At 43.6% G+C, this 22,841-nt stretch overlaps 1 protein-coding gene and 1 pseudogene across 1 annotated transcript in view; both read right to left on the bottom strand.

The window, feature by feature from the left end:
• Window positions 1-22,841, bottom strand: part of FNIP2 (folliculin interacting protein 2) — a 177,244-nt gene that overhangs the window by 130,084 nt on the left and 24,319 nt on the right. The gene's annotated exons all lie outside the window — the stretch shown is intronic.
• Window positions 19,447-22,112, bottom strand: LOC111821559 (glyceraldehyde-3-phosphate dehydrogenase-like; annotated as a pseudogene).

Here is a 22,841-nt window from a genome sequence, read left to right as displayed (position 1 = left end):
ATTTTATCTGTAAAATGAGAATAATGTTACAGAATCAATACAACCTTTTCAAAGTACTGTGAGTTCACAGAGAAAGCATTTTTTCCTTTTAGAAGAGTTAAAAAGCACAGATCCCTGAAATACAAGTCAAATCCTGTTACAAGAAACTACAATGGACTGATCTCAATTACCTTAAGACATTATTACGTGTATGACCCCTAAAGCTCCTCCATGTTGTCACTGTTGCGTGCCATCAAGTTGATTGCGACTCATGGCGACCCCATGTGACAGAGCAGACCTGCCCCAAAGGGTTTCCTAGGCTAGAATCTTACGGGAGCAGATTGTCAGATTTTTTCTCCTGTGAAGTGGTTGGTTGGTTTGAACTGCCAACCTTTTAGTCAGCAGCTGAGCATTTAACCACTGCACCACCAGGGATGCTTAGCTTTACCGAGTCTAAAACGAAATGAAAGTATAAGTTCAATGTTGATTTGGGAGAGAGCTTTAAAAATGCCAAAATAACAGAATTTTATAAAATACGGAGAGGAAACAGTGGGAGAATAAATTCCACCTCTATGTAAAGAAAAAGTGAAGTTTCGTTTTAAAAATTCAATCTCCAAAAGATATTTATCCAGGACCTGATGAAAGAACGTGAAATCTCTTTTTAAAACATCTATTCTGTGCGTACATCTACGTAATAGTTAGTCACAAAGCTGTTCGATCATTCTGATAAGTGTTTTTACACTTCCAAATGGCTTCAAATATTGTTATAAAATGCAAATTTTATTCCTTACTTGGGAGATACAAACACTTTAAATAATTGGAACAGTTAAGAGATGAAAGTGACGAGATGGTTACAAACGGCATTTGGATGAAATAATATTAAAGACCTAACTGCATTCAGGAAGAATCCCCTTAAGCAGAAACTAAGCCCAACGGCACAGGGAACGCTAACCCTCTTCTGGGCATCCCCTTTGTTCAGCGAGCCATCTTTAACCAGGCACTTACTGTGGTGCTAGTTATTACCAGTAAACCAGGTACTAGGGAGTCAGCTCCAACTCATGGCAAGCCCACGTCTGTCAGAGTAGAACTGTGCTCCACAGGGTCTTCAGTGGCTGATTTTTCAGAAGTGAATCACCAGACCTTTCTTCTGAGGTGCCTCTGGGTGGACTCAAACTTCTAACCTTTCAGTTAGCAGACAGGAGCATTATTTGACTGTTTGCACCCCGCAGGGACTCTGCCAGTTATTGCCTCTCCCTAAATTCAGTCAGCACACCTTTGAGCCATCACTTCCTTGGCACTTAAACCACCCCTCCCCCCCAAAAAAACCCAAACCCATTGCCGTGGAGTCGATTCTAATGCACAGCAACCCTATAGGACAGAGCAGAATTGCCCCATAGAGTTTCCCAGGCTGTAGTCTTTTACAGAAGTAGAGTGGCTGATGGGTTTGACCATCGACCTTTTGGTTAGGAGCCTAGCAGCCAGACGCTTAACCTTAACCACTACGCCACCAGGGCTCCTTTGCTTATAAACACAGATTGCTAGGCCCACATGCGGGTTTTCAGATTCAGTAGGTCTGGGATGGAACCTGAGAATTTACATTTCTAACAAGTTCCTAGGGAGCTATTGCTACTTGTCCGGGGACCAAACATTTGAGAACCATTTCCTTAGTAAAAATTCCATCATATTCATCAAGACTTTCCTGATAAGCTAAAAGATCCTTTTTCCCTTGAATTCCTCTATAAATTTTTTTAACCACACTTTTAACACTTAACACATAAGTGCTTTGCAATAGACTATGATACTTGTCTTATCATTCTAACTAGATCATAAGTTCTTTGAATATAAGAACTAGGTCTCGATATTCACCTTTGTATCTTGTACAGGTCTTAGACATGGTGGTTGCTCAACAGAAACTTTCAGGTTGGTTTATTAACAATGAGTATTTGTGTTAAAATTCTGAAATGCAAGACCTCATCAACCCTGAGACCAAAAGAACTAGCTGGTGCCCGGCTACTACTACCGACCGTTCTGATCAGGAACTCAATAGATGGATCCTGACAGAATGGGAGCAAAACGTGGAACACAATGCAAATTCTTAAAAAGTCCGGACTTACTAGACCAGTTGAGACTGGAGGACTCCCCAAGACTATCGCCCTGAGATACTCTTTAAACCCTGAACCAAAACTATTTCATGAGATCACCTTTTAGCTAAATAAGACTGGTTCATAAAATAAACAATATCACCCTGAGTATTGTGCTCCTTTACAAAATCATCTACATAAGACCAAATGGTCAACACTTACTGTAAAGCAAAGATGAGAAGGCAAGGGAGCAGGGAAACTAGATTACTGGAAATGGAACAACCAGAGCAGAAATAATGAGAAGGCTGACATGCTGTGAACTGTGACCAATGTCACTGAGCAAACCGTGTAGAAATTGTTAAGTGGGAACCTAACTTGCTGTGCAAACTTTCACCAAAAAAAAAAAAAAAGTTATTAAAAAAAAAAAAAAGGATGATATGAATTTACTTACAAGCAGTGTACTTCTTTGTCTAATGAGCCTGCACACATGCTTTCTCTCTCTCCGTCTCTCTCACTTAACTACTGCACAAGTTTCTATAGAGGCTTCAACACCTCGTGTTCACGACAAACTGACTCATCTGGTAGCTTCAACAGAAAGGACTTTGAGACTTAAAAAGTGAAAATGCTATTTCTTTTGTTCCTCCCCTTAGCAGCCCTTAGTTCCACAGTTCAAAATCTGATAAAATGTAATACAGCAGAGATGCAAATCAAAACCACAATTACTGTACTTAAAAGGGATGTCTCTGTATGACCCCAATTTTCCTCATACTCACATGGGAGTTCTAAGATGTCTTCATTAAACGGAAAGCAAGTAATAATTATATTATCACAACCACTCTCCTGAGAAATTGGAGCAGCTGATAGGATAGCTTAGAGAACACTAAGTTTAGACATTTGGTGCCCAAAAGTCTGTTCTCTCTCTTAATTCAATCACTGTTTTCTCGGTCTTCCCTGAAACAGCATCATACATTTACCTAGGTACTTACACTACTACTCATTATCATACTGGGTGTCCTGCTCTCATATATCATCAGCTCTATCGCAGCCCTGGTCAGGGTCAAGTTCTCTACTTCCCTCCCACCGTTCACCCATGAAATGCAGGGCGTACACCAGCGTGTACACCGTGTACACATCTAGAACAAAGCTGCGGTCCCTCACTGGACTCCCACGCCCCACGAGCAGTTCAGTGTGTTTGCCTGGAAGTGCCACTGTGGTCACAGATGCCGACACAACACGGGTGAACCTGGCCAGACGCTGGAAGGGAGGGCCAGAAGTACAGAATGTCATGAACCCGTGCGTTACGGAAAAGGGAGGGAGACTACGGTTTCAGCTTTTTTAAGCTGCTTTTTGCATGTTTCCAATATTCTGTCCCAGGAACGGCGGGGTCCTAGAGAAAAGTGCCCCATCTGTCAAGAAATGGCACAGGGGCCGTTTAGATCAGAGAGGGCAGTTATCAGGTACTCTAACACCTCTCCACCCTCTCTGCCCATGATTAAAACCTCCGCTCCACCTGAGCACAGTTCTGCTGCGGCCAGACCCCTCTCCAGGCCCTTCCAATCTCAAGCTCCGGGGCCCCTCCTCCAATCCATTACAGATTTGCCACCTGAGGAAAAAACCCACCTCCAAAAAAACCTTGGAACTTAGGTGTCTGCAAAAGGGACTCCAGAGCAGACCTAACTAACAGGTTATACCGGTAAGGTGATGAGGTGACTCTGGGCAGGGGCTGGCCAGGCCAGAAGGACCCACCATGATCACCTCGTGGTATCTGCTGACCTCAGGGGAGAGAGGCTGGAGTCTGCATTACCTAACGAAACCCCCAATAAAACCTCTGAGCACCAAAGCTCCACGGCTGGTGAAAGTTGTCCATGCACGGGGGAGGGTAGTGTGTCCCCTTCTGGGACACGCGAGCCCCACACTGGGAACCCTCCCAGACCCTGTGCATCTCTGTCTGTATCCTTTTTCGCTATAATAAAGTTGTCACCGTATGCATAGCACCTTCCATGAGTTCTATGATTCACTCCAGGGAATTACCAAACCAAAGGAGTAGTGGGGGCCAGCAGGTCAGAAGTGAGGGGGGCTGGGAACCCCTGAGCTTACGGCTGGTATCCTGGTAGCCAGTAGGTCAGAAGTGAGGGAACCCAGGGGGCCCTGATCTTGCAGCTGGCACCCTGAAGGGGTCTTGGGAAACCCTGGAATTAGTAGCCAGCAGGTCAGAAGCAAGGAAAGCACTCCCAAGCCTGCAGCTGGCATCTGAAGTCTCGGGCCGACTGGCAGCCTGAAGGACAGTGTCCTTTTAACTTGGGAGACCTGACCCAGCTCCGCATGGCGAGGGTCGGACAGAGAAGTGCTGCACGGGCAGCTGGAGTCAGAGCTGAACAGAAAAGTGAAAGGTGGCTATTTTGATCTGATATTTGGATTTGAGATTTGTCCACACAAATCAACACATTTCTGTAGTCTCTCTAGCTTACTTACACTCTGCGGGTGATAAAAAGTAACAATCACTACATGTAATGAAAAATTAACTCAAAAGCCACAATTCACAATTGAGAGAGGTCGGTTTGAAGTGAAAAAACTAAGGCCTCGGATTAAAAAAAAACAGTTGCCATCAAGTCAGTGCTGACTCATGGCAATCCCACGTCTGTCAGAATAGAACTATGCTCCATAGGGTTTTCAGTGGCTGATTTTTCGGAAGTAGATCACCAGAATTTTCTTCCAAGACGCCTCTGGGTGGACACAAACAGCCAAGCACTTTAACTGTTTCCACCTCTCAGAGATTCCTCATAAAGATTTTAAAAAAACAAACAACCAAACTCTTTGCCATCGAGTCAATTCCAACTCACAGCAACCCTGTGGGACAAAGCAGAACTGCCCCCATAGGGTTTCCAAGGAGCGCCTGGTGGATTCCAACTGCCGACCTTTTGGTTAGCAGCCGAGCTCTTAACCACTTTGCCACCGGGGCTCCTCATAAAGATTAGGGGTGCCTGAAAGAAAGGGAGCCTGGCATCCTGTTCCCAAGTGAAAGCTTACTCCATGACTCCCCCAAAAGTCCAGTCTAATTATTTCCATCTAACGAACTTTCTGTAAGGAATCTTTTTCTCTCTATTCACTTTAATAAGAAAACAAGGAGAAATGAATGCAAAGTTTAGGATCTACAGCACCACAACATACCCTCCTCTTATTTGGGTAATTCCCTCTATTCCTTAAGGCCTTCTCCAAGCCCAAGAACAACAGATCACCGGCCATTCTTAACGCATGGTCCCCAAAAGGGACATAGAACAGTTACAGGATGCCAATAATTTGTTTCTTGATCTGGGCACTGGCGCTATGAACATGCAGCAAACAAACAGGTACGCTCTTCTGCTTGCATAATGTAATTCAATATGAAGTTAAACAAATTTTAAAGGATCCCACACTAGGCTAGAGCAAGCAGACTAAGGTAAGGGGGAGTGAAAGCTGTCTTGAAGTGGTATGATTCAGGCTTTGGAGATGCAGGATTAGAATCAAGTCTGTCGGCACATGCCTCTTTTCAGAAATGTGTGTGAACAGCTCCTAAATTAACAAGCAGCAGCCCATCCTCACAATACCAGCCCAGTGTGCAATCGGAAAATAACACAGGTGCCTTGATGCCATCTAAGGTTATCTGATGAGCTCAGCACTTAGGAAATTTGGCTCGTTACAAGCGAATTCAGTGGTACAAGGGAGATAACAGCTAGCTAGATTTATTGAGTGCTTATTCTATGTGCCAGGCATTGTTCTCCATGTCTCACTTAATTCCAGGAAGGAGGTAGTACTAAAATCTCCATTTTACAGAGGAGGACAATGAAGCCCATCTGAAAGGCTAAGGAACTCGCCCAAGGTACACAGCTCGTCAGGGGCAGTGCCAGGATTTAGGTCCAGGCCCCAGTCATCCTCACACTGCTCTGCCCAGAGGTGCACATGGGCACCCGGCCATCCGTGGACAGATGTGGGAAGAGGTTGCGGGGGAAAGGGTGGCTGGGTATCACTGACTGACAAATTTGTCCAAATCTTTCCCCTGCATCTCAAACCTCACACCACTTACATTGTTTAGATTCTTACCAGTTCAGTTCCCTGCCTCTGTGAGGACAAGGCCCCAGTCATGTGCACTGTGGGTGACTCAGTCTCCTGGACACCTTGCCATGAACCCTGCCCTCCTGTAAACAATCCCTGTCCAGGAGCCAAGCACACCAGCAATCCCACAGGATGCCTGCTCTGCCCTTACCCGTGACCCTGCCCAGCACCGGAGCGCGTGTGGGAGAGGCGGACAGACTCCTGAGCACTCCTCGGCACGGTGATTGTTTTTTTGATCCATACAGAATTAGCTTAAATGCATAATAAAACCAACCAGTATTACCATTTTGACTTCAAATGAGGAACTGCCTGAGACATAATTCAGATTCGGATAAAATGTAGATGAAAATTCAGTACTACGTGCCGTTCCTAATTATAATCTAGATTATTGTTCACTCTCATGTCTCCATACTCTGAAGAGCAAAGCATTCAGCACCCGGCAGACAGAAGGCACTCAATAGCTGAAAGAATGAATGAGTGGCATGTCTTTATGAAATCTGTAAAACATAGAACAATTCTTATGTTATAATGCTAAATAAAAAGGACAGGATACACAAGTATATACACACTTTGATAGCAAATATGCTTTTTAAAACCGAATGTAGAAAAAAGAACTAAAAAAGTATATCAAATGTCTTTGACTAGAGAGACAAATGATGTTTTTCTTTTATTCTTTTGTATTTTCCAATAATAAGTATATATTTATTTACCAACAATGGTAAAACTATGTTTTTTAAAAAAAATTTTGCTGTCAAACCAGTGATAATCATTTGATTTCTTTATTCTGTAACAATTCTGCAGGCTTTATTGTAAGAGAATTGTCAGAGTCAAAACAATCTCAGACAGTTGAAAAGAAAAGAAAAGCATTCACTCTCTAAGACTACAATTCTACGCACCTTATTTTTCCTTCAACATAATTGCTATCATTACAAATTATATAAGCCAGCAAAAGTATAAAGCTGCAGCTATATAACCTTTTAAGACATAGAAAAACAAAACTCCAGTTTCCCTTCAAATAAAAGGACTTAGTTTAGTGCCAGGTAGCAATACAATACACAAAACAATGAGAGGAATTTTTAAACTACACACATTACACTCTTTTTCAAAAGTGCATTTCAAAGGTTATCTAATCAAGTACCAGCATGCTCACAACACAGAGATAAAGGCAGGGCAGGTAAGAAGCCAGGAGATTCCCTAAGCTAGCAGTGAATGAAACAGGCCTGAGGAAATGAGGAACACAGCTGGGGCTGTGAGGAGCTATTTCACATCTTAATCTTCCCATGACAGAGGGGCCACCCAGCCAGGCCTGCTAACCCCAGGTTGTAAGGCTCTGCAGTGTAACTCAGCACCCATCAGAAGGAGCACTGGTTATCTTTTTGTCTCAGTAAAATGATTCATCCCTTCCAGAATCAGCAAGATAACTGGTGTTTTGGGTGAAGAGTCTCAAGACTTTTTTTTTTTTTTAAGGTCCAACACCAGACCTCAATCAACAATTCTTTTTCCTTATGTATGATTTTCACAACTCACTTCCACATTTCACTGAAATTAATAATAGCCACATGATTATTTCTAAGACCTCCAAAAGTGAGACACACATTAGCGACAAATCACTACAAAGTCCAGCTTTTACAGATTAACTCTGACTTTACACCAGGCTGTTGCTAGCATTTGGACACTAGCAAAGGTATCAGCAGTGTGGATCTGTGTGAGTTGGAAGGGAAGCCTGAGCCATTGGGTTGTGGCCACCGTCTCTGGAATCATTCACAGGTCTCTGGTTCTCTGCAAAGCATGTGATCGGGCACACCGTTACAAAGTACAGTCGACGGTGTCCTTAGGAGCTGTTCCAGAAGTTCTTATTCGGTCCATCTGCTCCCTCTACCTAGCAGACTGATACTGGCACCACAGGACTGCCCGTCCTCAGCGTTCCCATCCCCCACCAAAACCGTCACGCTTCTTAAGACAACTGTATAATTCATGAAAAGCATGTCTGAAACAATACCTAGTGGAGAACACTCAACTATCTCCTAGCTCCCTTCCATGTGGGTGTACAAATAACGTGGTTAAACATTTCTGTTAATGCTTTGAAACAGACGCAGCCTGGATTACTCAATGTGCAATGCGGAGCTGTACAAAGTCAAGTCCTAAGATTCTGTCAGAACTGAGAAGCAGCAGCTCACACCTCCAAAGCCACACCTGAAGCTGTAGCCACCTTGGCTAAGTAGTAAGATCCTCCGTGATACAGCTTCAAATGGGCCTGCACCTTTTCATAGACTCTGTTCCATTCAGGTAAACTCTACACCTGTACTCCAACTAGACCAAGCTCCCCCACCTCTAAGGCAGCCTTCTAACTCCTCAGTAGATGCTAACTCCTTTCCTTCAGAATGTTGGTGAATAGCTGTAGGTACCAGGTTAGACCTGTCCCATCCCATCCGACTCCAGCAAACAATGTGAACAGTTAATTGGCCTAACTGGGCGTCAGGGAGCAGGACTTCGGTCATTTCTGTCTCTCTTATTTTTATATATGCTCCTTTTTCCTTTCTTGTGAGAGGCAGAGATAGAAGGCGGTGTCTGAGTCTTCCTGTGGAAGAGCGTTTTCATGAAAAGGCCCCTTTTTTTTCAAAATGAATAAGCTTTAAAAAACATTCTTAACACTTAAAAGGATACAACTACGTACCTCACAGAGGAATAATTTAATTCAACCAAATTACAGTAAATGAAAGTATTTTAAAATAAGGCAGCATACAAACAATAGCCATTATATTGTACCTATTACAGCCTTAGAGGGCCCTGGTGGCACAACGCTTAAAGCGCTCGGCTGCTAATTGAAAGGTTGGCAGTTTAAAACCACCAGCTGTTCTGCGGGAGAAAGATGTGGCACTCAGCTTCTGTAAAGATTACAACCTTGGAAATCCTATGGGCAGTTCTACTCTGTCCTAGAGGGTTGCTATGAGTTGGAATGGACTCAATGGCAGTGGGTTGATGGGTTGGTATTATAGCCTTTGGGGCAATTTTAGAAATTATTTACTAATCTGTGTTGTAGCTAAATAAAGAAGCCACCAAATGGAGTTAAACAAAAGGCATTTCACCTTCTTCTACAATTTTTAAAGGTATTTCATTGCTATCTAGAACAATTTATGTACTAGCCTTTAAAACATGCCATCTAAAGACAGAGGACTTCATTCATTCATTCATTCATCCTTTCAAATATTTGACAGGCCCTGTTCTGGATGCTGATGATAATGAACAATAATGAACAAAATCCCTGCCTTCATAAAGCTTACAAGAGAGTAGCAGAAGAGGGATCTATAATTTAATGAAATATTCGGTACGCCTAACAAATGGTAAGTGCTACAGCTGAAACGATGTCAGACGGATCCGGGCTGAGAGCAGAGAATACCTGAACAATGTTTACCTGTGTTTTACTGACTACGCAAAGGCATTCGACTGTGTGGATCATAACAAATGATGGATGACATTGCGAAGAATCAGAATTCCAGAACACTCAACTGTGCTCATGAGGAACCTGTACATAGATCAACAGGCAGTCGTTAGAACAGAACAAGGGGAGACTGCATGGTTTAAAGGCAGCAAAGGTGTGCACCAGGGCTGTATCCTTTCACCATACTTATTCAATCTGTATACTAAGCAAATAATTCGAGAAGCTGGACTATACAAAGAAGAACAGGGCATCAGGATTGGAGGCAGATGACACAACCTTGCTTGCTGAAAGGGAAGAGGACTTGAAGCACTTACGGATGAAGATCAAAGACCACAGCCTTCAGTATGGATTACACCTCAACATAAAGAAAACAAAATCCTCACAACTGGACCAATAAGCAACATCATGATAAATGGAGAAAAGATTGAAGTTGTAATGGATTTTATTTTACTTGGATCCACAATCAACACTCATAGAAGCAGCAGTCAAGAAATCAGACGACGCATTGCACTGGGCAAATCTGATGCAAAAGACCTCTTTAAAGTGTTAAAAAACAAAGCTGTCACTTTAACGACTAAGACTAAGGTGCGCCTGACCCACGCCAAGGTGTTTTCAACTGCTTCATATGCATGCGAAAGCTGGGCAATAAATGAGGAAGACCAAAGAATTGACGCCTCTGAATTGTGGTGTGCCGAAGAATATGGAATATACCATGGACTGCCAGAAGAATGAACAAATCTATCTTGGAAGAAGTACAGCCAGAATGCTCCTTAGAAGCAAGGATGGCAAGACTTCGTCTCACATACTTTGGACATGTTAAATGAGGGATGGGGTCCCTACAGAAGGACATTATACTTGATAAAGTAGAGGGTCAGCGAAAAAGAGGAAGACCCTCGACGAGATGAACTGACACAGTGGCTGCAACAATGGGCTCAAGCATAGCAACAATTGTGAGGATGGCGCAGGACAGGGCAGTGTTTTGTTCTGTTGTACACAGGGTCACTATGAGTTGGAACCAACTCGATGGCACCTAACAACAACAGCATAGCAGAAAATAAAGTGGGGGTAGGATAAGGAATAGGGAATAAGGAAGGCGAGGAAGATTTGTCTAATTACCCCTCCAGCTACGTGCAGATTAAAGACTACAGGATGAGAAAGGACTTAGGGCTTCTTATGGCAACTGATGTGAACAGTCGTAAACAAGATAAAGAGGAAAATGAAATTAGTGCTAACAGTCTCAAGGCAGATGTAGTGATGGTATGAGAAGATGGGAGGGGTGGAAGATCTTGCCAGAGGCACCCAGAGTACTAAGGCTCTCTCTTCACTCACCACTTGGGATACGAAAGCTGAGAAGGAAGTCTTACCTGGAGATATCATGGGAGATATCCAAGGAAGGCTGCATAGAGGTTAAGGGGTAATTTAGGGATAGAAGATGCTTCTCTTCTGCTCTCCTTCAGTTTTGGTTTGACAGGCAACAACAATGATACCTATCATAATCCAGCTAAAAGTAAAAGCCTCCCATATAATAAGTCTGTTGCTGGCAAATTAAGTGAGAAAGGCTCGAAAGTGCTTCAAGAGTTCTAATAGCTATAAAGACCAAGAAAGAGCTTGGGAATTGAAAGAAATTCATTTTTTGAAGAAAGGAAAGTTGGGAAATGAGAGGCTGGGAAAAGGACATTCAGCTCTGAATCAGCAGACTCTCATTTCTCTGAGTCAGTTCCTCATGACAAGGCTGAGTACTGGGGACTCGGGAGATGCCAGAAGCCAGACGAGCAGTCACCATCAGGAGTGTTCCCGACTGAGAGAGGTGTCACACGGCAGGGAAGAGCCCTGGACTAGAAGGCCAGAGCTACGTCTAGTTCTGGCCCAGTCACTGACTAACTGCATGACTCTGGGGAAAGACACTCAGCCTCTCTGAGCCTCAATTTCCTTTGCTGTGAATACATGGGTGATGACAACACTTACTCCACCTATCTTAGAGGGCTGCGGGAAATGTCAAAGTCAGCATGTGTAAGGCTTTATAAAAAAACTGTGAAGCTCTAGACAAATGTGATGTCTTATTTTTTATATACACAAATCCAAGGACTCGCTATCCCGTGAACTGCTAAACTCATAGATGACTGCAATGTATTTTTACACCACGAAACCAAGATAAATAAGTCTGGCCACAATGTCGTCTGGCAAATAACGATTTTACTCAAGAAAATCAATCACCTGCCCATACTGTAAAAACGTGGTGGTGAATTCTCTGGAAGCTCCGGGAAGTTCAGCATTCTAAAACAAATTAGTGCAACAGCTAGAAAACCATATCTGTGAAATAATTAGCTTTCAAACGATTGTTTTAAGACATTCTCTCTTCCACTGTAAATCTCCTTTCAACCCCGTATACCTGCACTCACATCAGCTTCCCCTCAAAACATACCCTTCATCTAACTCTTCAAGCTGAATATTCTAAGTTCTTTCAGGACCCAAACTAAAGGCTATCTGTTCCCTGAAAACTTCCTACAATGACCCTTTTCTGAAGATCTTTTAATGGGATGACAGAATGGAGTCTGTACACAACACCTCTGGAGGACTCTAGTCGTTTCTTATAGCTAAGCATCTCCCCACCCACGGCCATGGTTCAACTGTTCCCCTTGGCTACACATCACAGGGTGACAGTCCCTGTGTTTTACACACTGCCACGCCGTGGGGCTAGGGGCTCAGGAGAATGGCTACATGCCATGCACAGTTCCCATAAAAGAACATGCGTGGAAGTAGTGTTTATTCAAGGTTACCCTGAATCCACGTTTCTAAACATAAATCATTTTCAGATTTCAATACTTAGCTGCTATCATAAGGTATTAATCTCTCCTCACACCTCGTTACATACACCAGAATGGTGGACTATCTGTTAGAAACCTTCTCCGGGACATGGACCACGTCTTTAATTTCATCTGTGTTTGGCTATGTGGCTAGGCTAACAACGAGCAGAAGGCACTTGGTAAATGGTTCCTAAATTACATCCTTTTAGACTAACCCCTCCTCTGTCCTATTTCCTAAGACTGCCTCGCAAATAGCCGCTCACACAAATTCTGAAAACTGTTGCTCTCTTAGGGGCAATAAAACCTATAGAAAATGGCTCAATGTGACACAGATTCAAATACTCATTTGAAAAATAATTACACATTTAAAAATGTGACTGTGACTGTATTTGATTAGCCCAAAACACATGCTAATGCTAACCTGATATCATTCTTAAAGGGCTGGCTATATTCTAATCAATAGAACTGTCATGAATGCTGAATTCATCTATTACAGAAGAATTTCCAAGGAAAAAGAACAGACTTTGTCTTAGGGAGAAGTTTTCTTAGCAGTGGGAAGTTTTGGTATTCAAGACAGTACTACTTTTGTTTACAAGACCTATATTCAGGTACAAGTACAACGGCATTACAAGTACTACTGACCCAAGAACATGGTCTTTAGGAGTATCATCTAATACAGTCATTTTCAAATTATTCCCTGGAATAATTCAAAAGGAGCAGTGGTGTCCAACAGAAATATAATGTGAGCCAGAGATACAACTTTAAACTTTGTTGTAGCCACATTAAAAAAATAAATAAATAAAACAGGTGAAATTAATTTTAGTAATTTATTTTAACGAATAAATATGAAATATTATCTTTTATAGATGCAAGCAATATAAAAATTATTAATGAAATACTTTACATTCTTTTTGCCACTGCACTACTTTTACACGTACAGAACATCTCAATTCATTTTAAGTGCTCACCAGACACATGTGACTAGCAGCTACTGAACTGAGCAGCACGGTTGTAGAGAAGTCATAAAAAGAAATACAGTGGTGGTGTATATGTAGGCTCCTGGGTGGTGCAAATGGTTTACACTCTGACTGCCTAACTAAAGGTTGGCAGTTCGAACCCACCCAGCAGCTCCGTGAAAGAAAGGCCTGGCAATCTGCTTCTGTAAAGATTAGAGCCAAGAAAAGCCTAAGGAGCAGTTCTACTTTGTAATACATGGAGTCGCCATGAGTTGGAAGCAACTCGATGGCCAACCAGGTTTTTTTGGTATGTGTATTATTTACCTCTACTCCACCTCCATCCCCATCCCAATGACCAATGAGAAAAGATACAAAAGCTAATCTTGTGGCCAGCGGGAAAGTCTGAAAGGGTAGAATGAAGTATCTAGAATTGTGAGTGTAATCTTAAAGACAGTCAAGAGGAAGCTGGCCCTATCCCAAGAACTCCCACACAAACAGAACTGAAAGGAATCATTACCTCTATTTACCAAACCATTCGCCAATCTCAAATGCCATAGTAATGAAAATGGCATGACAGGGGAAATGAAAACTGAAGAATTATGCACACTAGGAGATAATAAAGGAAGCTCTAAACGTACAGCTTCAACCTAACTCTCTGTGGAATAAACAGGATCTCATGCCAGCTAGGCAACACTGCCAAGAAACCCTTGACCACTCACTACGCCCTCCTCTCCTCTCCCTACATCTAGTCAGTAAACAAATCTGATTCTTCCTCCATGTTCTACCCAAGGTACAAGGGGAGGTGAGGGGCTTATGAACCAAAAAACTACACTGTATTCTGTGCAGTCAGGAACTTTGCCACTCATTTGATACTCTGAATAGGCCTCCCTATACGTGCTTTTACATTTGGACTGGTAAGATTTCTAGAGTATGTCTCAGGGCTCTCGGAATCACCAGAAATTTACACACACAGTTGCACCCAGTAGGTACCTAAATATCTTGATTAGCTCTCTGGACCCTTTGACCTAAGTATCCCCTCTGAGCTCGCTGTCCCCGTGAATGGCCTACCCAACAATACACGTGCTTACTCTGCCTTCTTCAATAACTTTCATTTCTATTCTCGCCCATTTTCCGAAATGACTTTGACTCAACCTCCTATCCCTGAAACTATCTTACTCCCTTCCAAGCCTGCCCTCTGGCCTTAGAGAATCTTCCAGTCCCTTGATACTTCCTTTATCAGAAACATTCTGGCTTCACTTCTTTATCTTTCCAGCCCTATGAGCCATTACTCTGTGCTATGGATTGAACTGTGTCCCCAAAAAATGTGTGTCAACTTGCCTATGCCATGATTCCCAGTACTATGTGACTGTCAACCATTTTGTCATCTGATGTGATTTTCTTATGTGTTATAAATCCTAACTCTATGATGTCAATGGAGCCCTGGTGGCATAGAGGTTAAGAGCTTGGCTGCTAACCAAAAGGTTGGCAGTTTGAATCCACCAGCTGCTCCTTGGAAACCCTAAGAGGCAATTCTCCTCCGTCCTGTAAGGTTGTTATGAGTCATACTGGACTCCACGGGAATGGGGTTTGGATGATGTTAATGACACAGGATTAGAAGCAGTTATGTTAATGAGTCAGGACTCAATCTATAAGATTAGATTGTCTTAATCTCTTCTGAGAAATAAAAGACAGAAGCCAGCAGAGAGACAGGGGGACCTCATACCACCAAGAAACAAGAGCCAGGAGAATACTGCATCCTTTGGACCCAGGGTCCCTATGTTGAGAAGCTCCTCAATTGGGAAAGATTGATGACAAGGACCTTCCCCCAGAGCTGACACAGAGAGAAAGCCTTCCTCTAGCTCTGGCACCTTGAATTCAGACTTCTAGCCTACAAGAGAATAAATTTCTCTTTCTTAAAGCCATCTCCTTGTGGTATTTCCATTATAGCAGCACTAGTTGACTAAGACTCTCTGATTCCCCACCTTACGTGTCTTTCAGTTGAAATAGCCCCCAAAGAGAACAACTCAGAAAAGGAGGGTGAGAATGGCTGCACAACTCGAAGAATATAATCAATATCCCTGAACTATACCTGTAAAAACCGTTGAATTGGTATATGTTCTGTCATGCATATTCTCAACAACAACAAAAAAAATGAAATAAATTAGAAAGAAATGGCCCCCAAAAACCATTTTAGATCAAGCCACCCATCCACCTCCTCCACTCTAAGGTTGCTGAGTGCTGCAAAGTACTTCCACTGTACTTAACTCACTGTCGTTGAGTCAATTCAGACTCATAGCGACCCTACAGGACAGACCAGAACTGCCCCACAGGGTTTCTAAGGCTGTACCTTAATGGAAGCAGTCTGCCACATCTTTCTCCCACGGAGCAGCTGGTGGGTTTGAACTGCTGACCTTACAGTTAGCAGCCAAGTGCTTAACCACTGTGCCACCAGGGCTCCTTCCTATTGTACTTAGTACCTGATACAGTTTTCTGTGTCCATTTCCTCTAGTAAACTACAAACTCCCTGAAAGCAGGACCATGTCTTATTCTTCCATTGTTCCCATAAGCTAGCACAATGCTTGTCACATGAAGTCTTAAAAGGAAATACACTGGTGGTGTATGCATATGATTAGATTCCTGGGTGGCACAAACGGGTTTTCAAACATTTTTTGCATTCTATTTCTATTGGACACCACTGCTTCCTTTGAATTATTCCAGGGAATAATTTGAAAATGACTGTATTAGATGGTACTACCTCTAAAGAAGCATATATTCAATGTCGGTTAGACTAAACAACACCCACACTCACCTTTGCTTCTTCCAGTCTATCGGTCTATGAGGATGACCAGAAGCTCTGGCTCTCACAGCCTCTCATCTCCTCAGGGCCAGGGCTCCATCAGCTGTCTTCCCCACCTGTGACCTACTTCCAATCCCTCCACAGAGCACACAATACACTCAGGCTTATCAACTTATACAACCATCCTATTTTATTCTCTACCATGTGAAGAACATGTGGGGAATGCAACAAAGAGAAGAGAGTCATTACTGACGGTCTGGGCAGGGAGGCGGTGCACTCTCTGCAAGCGTATGGAAAGCAATGACATTCCGAAAGAGAATTTCCTGAACCTCAACACTGGCTGGCTGTAACTGGTAGAATTCCCAGTTATCACAGAGGTAGCAACATGAAAACTCTTGAAACACTCTCAGTGCAGAAAAAAATACCTAAAGGCTACAGTGTTGGTGGACACTTGAAAATAAAAATGAGCTTAATGTGGGGCTGGAGGTAACATGGCCTGACAGTGTTTGGGAGACCCCACAAATGCCTGTCAGCACACCCCACCCTGCCCCCTTCCTGTGGCCTCCTCCTCCGCCCGCCTCTCCACCCTCATGCCTCTCCATTTCACTGAGTTGGGGTTCAGAAAGCAGGTGGACAAACTCTAGCCACAATAACCTGGTTTTCACTTTCAGAAAATTACCTGCAGATAAAATGGAAAGAAACAACAATAAAAAGCTGCCAGCACAGTGTATATTTCCAAATGGAAAAATAAAAACCTAAGTGCTTTAGTAAAGAAAAAACTGAAAAATGAAGGAATTTATTTAATAAAACTTTATTGACACTTTTGTAAGGCCTCCTTGCCTCTGTCTTCTGGTATACTGTCAGCTCCTGTTATACATGTTACAATGGAACAATATGGAATAAATGTTTATGAACTGAATTCTTCAAGGGTGGAGGCATATGTTATTCATTCTCGTATTCTAGCAATTACTTGTTTGTACCTGGAATACAGAAGGTGTTTAATAGAGGCCTTTGGATGGAGATTTATTAAGTGTCCTACAAGCTCATCTGTAAGTTCACTCTCAGAGCTCAGAGCACACATCAGAAACATTATCATAAAGAGGGTCGAAGACTCCCTGGCCAGCCTACAAAAACCAGGTTAGCCTATAGTACAGCCATTTTTCTAATAAATAAAGGAGCTGTCCCACATAACATAATAACATCATGACTCACTGCCGTCGAGTCGACTCCGACTCATAGCGACCCTACAGGACAGAGTAGAGCTGCCCCATACAGTTTCCAAGGAGTGGCTGGTGGATTCGAACTGCCAACCTTTTGGTTAGCAGAGAGCTCTTAACCACTGTGCCACCAGTCTGCTCTTTTAGAGGCTCAGAGGTTGAGAGAATGGGGAGGATGGCAGAAAGACTGCTCAAAAACCAAGAGGCCAACAAGTAGTTGTCAGAGGAAGGTGTAGCCTAACGAAGAGTCATCTGAAGTAACGGAGGCCCCCTGAACTCATCACGGGCCTCTCTTGCTCTGGGAAACTGAGTGGCTCAGTGAGGCACCATCACTCCCTGTGTGGACAAATACACTGCTCCACTTTCTTCTGACTCCAGAAGGATTTAAAGAACCAACGACAATCTGTGTCTGGAGAGCAGGAAAGGTCTGGTAAGGCTGGGCAAGGATTACAGTGCACTCATCTCTTACTGGTAGAGGATGGCAAAATCGTCTGGATAAAACCTGATAAAACCAGCTGTGCTTCTGACTGACGGCGACCCCATGCGTGCAGCGCAGACTAAAACTGCTCCACAGGCTTTGATTTTTCTTTTGCGTTTGGTCGCGGAGGGCAGGCTGGGTGGTTGTTGTTGTTATATGCCAGGGAGTCAGTTCCAACTCATAGCAACCCTATGTACAACAGAAGGAAATGGTGCCCGGTCCTGCATCATCCTCACAGTCACTGCTATACTTGCGCCCACTGTTGCAGCCACTGTGTCAATCCATCTTGTTGAGGGTCTTCCTCTTTTTCGCTCGTCCTCTACTTTACCAAGCATGATGTCCTTCTCCAGGGACTGGTCCCTCTTGATAACATGTCCAAAGTATGCTTCCAAGGAGCAGTCTGGCTGTACTTCTTCCAAGACAGATTTGTTGTTCTTCTGACAGTCCATGGTATATTCAATATTCTTTGCCATCACCGTAATTCAAAGGGATCAATTCTTCTTGGCTTCCTTATTCATTATCCAGATTTCATACGGACATGAGGTGATTGAAAATACCATGGCTTGGGTCAGGCACACCTTAGTCCTTCCTCAAAGTGACATCTTTGCTTTTGAACACTTGAAAGAGGTCTTTTGGAGCAGATTTGCTCAATGCAATGTATCGTTTGATTTCTCGACTGCTGTTTCCACGGGCATTGATTGTGGATCCAAGTAAAATTAAATCCTTGACAACGTCAATATTTTCTCCATTTATCATGATGTTGTTTACTGGTCCAGTTGTGAGGATTTCTGTTTTCTTTATGTTGAGGTGTAATCCATACTGAAGACTGTAGTCTTTGATCTTCATGAATAAGTGCTTCAAGTCCTCTTCACTTTCAGCAAGCACAGTTGTGTTATCTGCATATTGCCAAGTTGTTAATGAGTCTTCCTCCGAACCTGATCCAAGTTCTTCTTCATATAGTTCAGCTTCTCAGATGATTTGCTCAGGATACAGATTGAATAAGTATGGTGAAAGATTACAACCCTCACGCACACCTTTTCTGATATTAAACTACGGAGTATCCCTTTGTTCTGTTTGAAAGACTGCCTCTTGGTCTATGTACAGGTTCCACGTGAGTACAATTAAGTGTTCTGGAATTCCCATTCTTCACAATGTTATTCATAATTTGCTATGATCCACACAGTTGAATGCCTTTGCATAGTCAATAAAACACAGGTAAACATCTTTCTGGTATTCTCTCCTTTCAGCCAAGATCCATCTGGTATCAGCAATGATATTCCTCATTCCACGTCCTCTTCTGAATCCAGCTTGACTTTCTGGAGGTTCCCTGTTGAGGTACTGCTGCAACCACTTTTGAATGATTTTCAGGAAAATTCTGTGTGATATTAATGATACTGTTAGATAATTTCCACATTCTGTTGGATCACCTTTCCTTGGAATGGGCACATATATGGATCTCTTCCAGTTAGCTGGCCAGGTAGCTGTCTTCCCAATTTCTTGGCATAGACGAGTGCTTCCAGCATTGCATCTGTTTGCTGAAACATCTCAGTTGGTATTCTGTCAGTTTCTGGAGCCTTGTTTTTCACCAATGCCTTCAGCTTGGACTTCTTCCTTCAGTACTACTAGTTCTTGATCATATTCTACTTCCTGAAATGATTAAATGGGCTGGATACAGTGCTGTTTATTGATGGTACATGACAAGTTTGGGCTAAGCCTCTCCCCTTCTTCAGGGGTCTAGAATGGAAACTGTGTCGAGGGTGGGAGATTCTCAGTGTGCTGGGGCATAGAGTTGGGGCAAGAACTTCCCAGCAGCTGAGGGCCTCTCTCTTTCCCTCATGCTACTGCTGGGGCTGGTGGTCCAGGGGTCTCTTATTCTTTGGAGGCCATGTGGACCATAAGGTCCACCACCCTGTTGTTGTAGCCAAATTCACTGTCATACCAGGAAATGAGCTTGACAAAGTGGTCGTTGAGGGCAATGCCAGCTTCAGCATCAAAGGTGGAAGAGTGAAAGTCACTGTTAAAGTTGCAGGAGACAATTTAGTCTTCAGTGTAGCCCCGGATACCCTTCAGGGGACCCTCCTATGCCTGCTTCACCACCTTCTTTAAACCTTTTTTTAATTTTGTACTTTAGATGAAAGTTTACAGAACACACTAGTTTCTCATTAAACAGTATGCATATTGTTTTATGACACTGGTTAACAAACCCCACAACATGTCAACAATCTCCCTTCTCGACCTTGGGTTCCCTATTATCAGCTTTCCTGTCCCCTCCTGCCTTCTAGTCCTTGCCCCTGGGCTGGTGTGCCCCTTTAGTCTCGTTTTGTCCTATGGGTCTGTCTAATCTTTGGCTGAAGGGTGAACCTTGGGAGTGACTTCATTACTGAGCTAAAAGGGTATCCGGGGGCCATACTCTTGGGGTTTCTCCAGTCTCTGTCAGGCCAGTAAGTATGGTCTTTTTTTGTGAGTTAGAATTTTGTTCTACATTTTTCTCCAGCTCTGTCCGGGACCCTCTATTGTGATCTCTGTCAGAGCAGTCAGTGCTGGTAGCTGGGCACCATCTAGTTGTACTGGACTCAGTCTGGTGGAGGCCATGGTAGCTGTGGGTCATTAGTCCTTTGGACTAATCTTTCCCTTGTGTCTTTAGTTTTCCTCATTCTTCCTTGCTCCCGAAGGGGTGTCACCACCTTCTTGATGTCATCGTATTTGGCAGCATTCTGCAGACAGCAGGTCAGATCCATGACCTACACATGGGGGTAGGGACAAGGAAGGCCATACCAGTGAGCTTCCCATTCAGCTCAAGGATGACCTTGCCCACAGCCTTGTCAGTACCAGTAGATTCAGGGGTGACGTTCTGGGCAGCCTCACAGCAGTCACGCCACAGTTTTCCAGAGGGGCCATCCACAGTCTTCTGAGTGACAGTGATCTTCACTATAGTGCCACTCATCACGAACATGGGGACATCGGCAGAAGCGGCAGAGCTGATTATCCTTTTGGCACTACCTTCAAGTGAGCCGCAGCCTTCCATGAGGTTGTGAAGACACCGGTGAACTCTACAACATATTCAGCACCAGCATCACCCCACTTGAAGACAGGGATGGGCTTTCCATTGATGACAAGCTTCCCGTTCTCAGCCTTGATGGTGTCATTGAACTTGCCATGGGTAGAATCATAGTAGGACACGTAGACCTTGTAGGTGAGGTCAATGAAGGGGTCACTGATAGCTACAACCTCCACTTTGCTGGAGTTAACAGTAGCCCTGGTGACCAAGTGCCTGAAATGGCCAAATCTGTTTACTCGGACCTTCACCATCATGTTTCAGGGATGCTGCTGGCACTGCATGAGAAGATGCCGCTGTGCGCAGAACAAGCAGGAGCAGAGTGTGCCATAGAGTTTTCATGTGACCTTTCAGAAGCTGATTACCAGGGCTTTCTGCTGAGGTGCCTCTGGGTGGGTTTGAACCGTCAACCTTTCAGTTAGTAGTTGAGTACTTAACCATTTGAGCCACCCAGAGACTCGTGCATTACTGACAAATGCACGTTATTTATCTTCGCAGTGGGGGCCATAGTAGAAATGCTCTGAAGGATTTGGGCACGTTTCACTGGACACCAATCAAAGGTCACTCTCAGTAGAAGCCAGCATGACAACGGTTAATTGCTTGCATAGCTAACACAACTGAGTGGCTTACGGTGAGCCCAACACAGTACCTTACTTTTACTATCCCATCTAATAGGTACTCGATCTGTCCCCGTTTTACCAATATGAAAACTGAGGTGGAAAGTACCTTGTCCCAAATCACACAGCCAGTAATCGGACGAGGAGGGATTCAAACCCAAATCTGACTGTAACATGCATACTCTTAACTGCTATGTATCCTGTCTCGCTCTCTTTGGAAAGAACAAAGGCTACATAAACAAACTATAATGCTGAACACAGACACTGGCTTTGCATGGAAAGAGCTTAGAACAGCGCCTGGTACACAATCGGTGCTCACTAAATTTTATTATTTTATTAGAGCAGATTAAGGGAGGGCACACACATGTAGGCATACGCAGGCTCAAGATGTGGAACTTGTTTTTCAAATTATGCTGCTGTGAAAGTCCATTTTGGGGTCAATCTTTGCTTGTTACTACTGCCCCCTGAAAATCTGATGGATTCAGGAGGAATTAGCCCCCAGGCCGACTCTTCTAGGTCTCTGCAAACGTTTAATGGGTTTAAACAGGAGTCACGGCAGCACAGCCGGTCCCTTCCCCCCCACCCCAGGTACGGCACTAGTCTCACCCAGAACACTTACTTTCAATAAGAAACTATTTAATTAGAAACTTCCACTTTCACTTAGAAACTATTGTTATTCTTGTTTTTTATTTGTTATCACTGTTTTTATTCTTGACCAAAGTTGGAGCAGGTAGGTGAAGAAGCCAGGTGCTCTCTACCACCACACCTGGCCCCGGCACACCTGACCACCCACAAACACCGAGCGCCAGGAAGTGCTGGGCATGCGGGCTTAGAGGGTGGGGGCAGGGGGGCTATGACAATCGTTCAGCTAGATCCAACTCTCAGTCCGCATCAACCTGATGCTCTTCATGCCTGTTGTATGTGCAACCCACTTGATCCTTTCCTGAAGAAACACAGCAGTTTCTCAAGAGTTCTATCCATATGCACAACCTCGTCTCCTACCAGGGGAATGAACTACACCAGGCAATAATATGTGACAACTCCAGAAGCTTCTCTACAGAAACCTAGGCTGAACTAGGGGATGATCTCTTCTATCATTTCCCTTCTCCTTTATTGTCCCAGATTTCTCTTAAAATTACCTCGTCAAAAGCCCCGAATAAAAAGTAAAAATATCTTCAGAAAAAGAAAGGAAAGCTGACGTCAAAGAAGTAAGCTTACAACATGAGCTAACGGGGCCTTTGTCTATTCACTTATTCAAAAATGTCCTGAGTGCCTGTATGTGCCAGGTACTATACCCCAAAGTGAACGATGCAGACGTGGCATGACGCG

Source organism: Trichechus manatus, unplaced genomic scaffold (genome assembly GCF_000243295.1).
Source record: "Trichechus manatus latirostris isolate Lorelei unplaced genomic scaffold, TriManLat1.0 scaffold00089, whole genome shotgun sequence".
Classification (NCBI taxonomy): Eukaryota; Metazoa; Chordata; class Mammalia; order Sirenia; family Trichechidae; genus Trichechus; species Trichechus manatus.
Note: the sequence above shows the minus strand (reverse complement) of the source record. Positions and strands in the feature narration are given on the sequence as shown.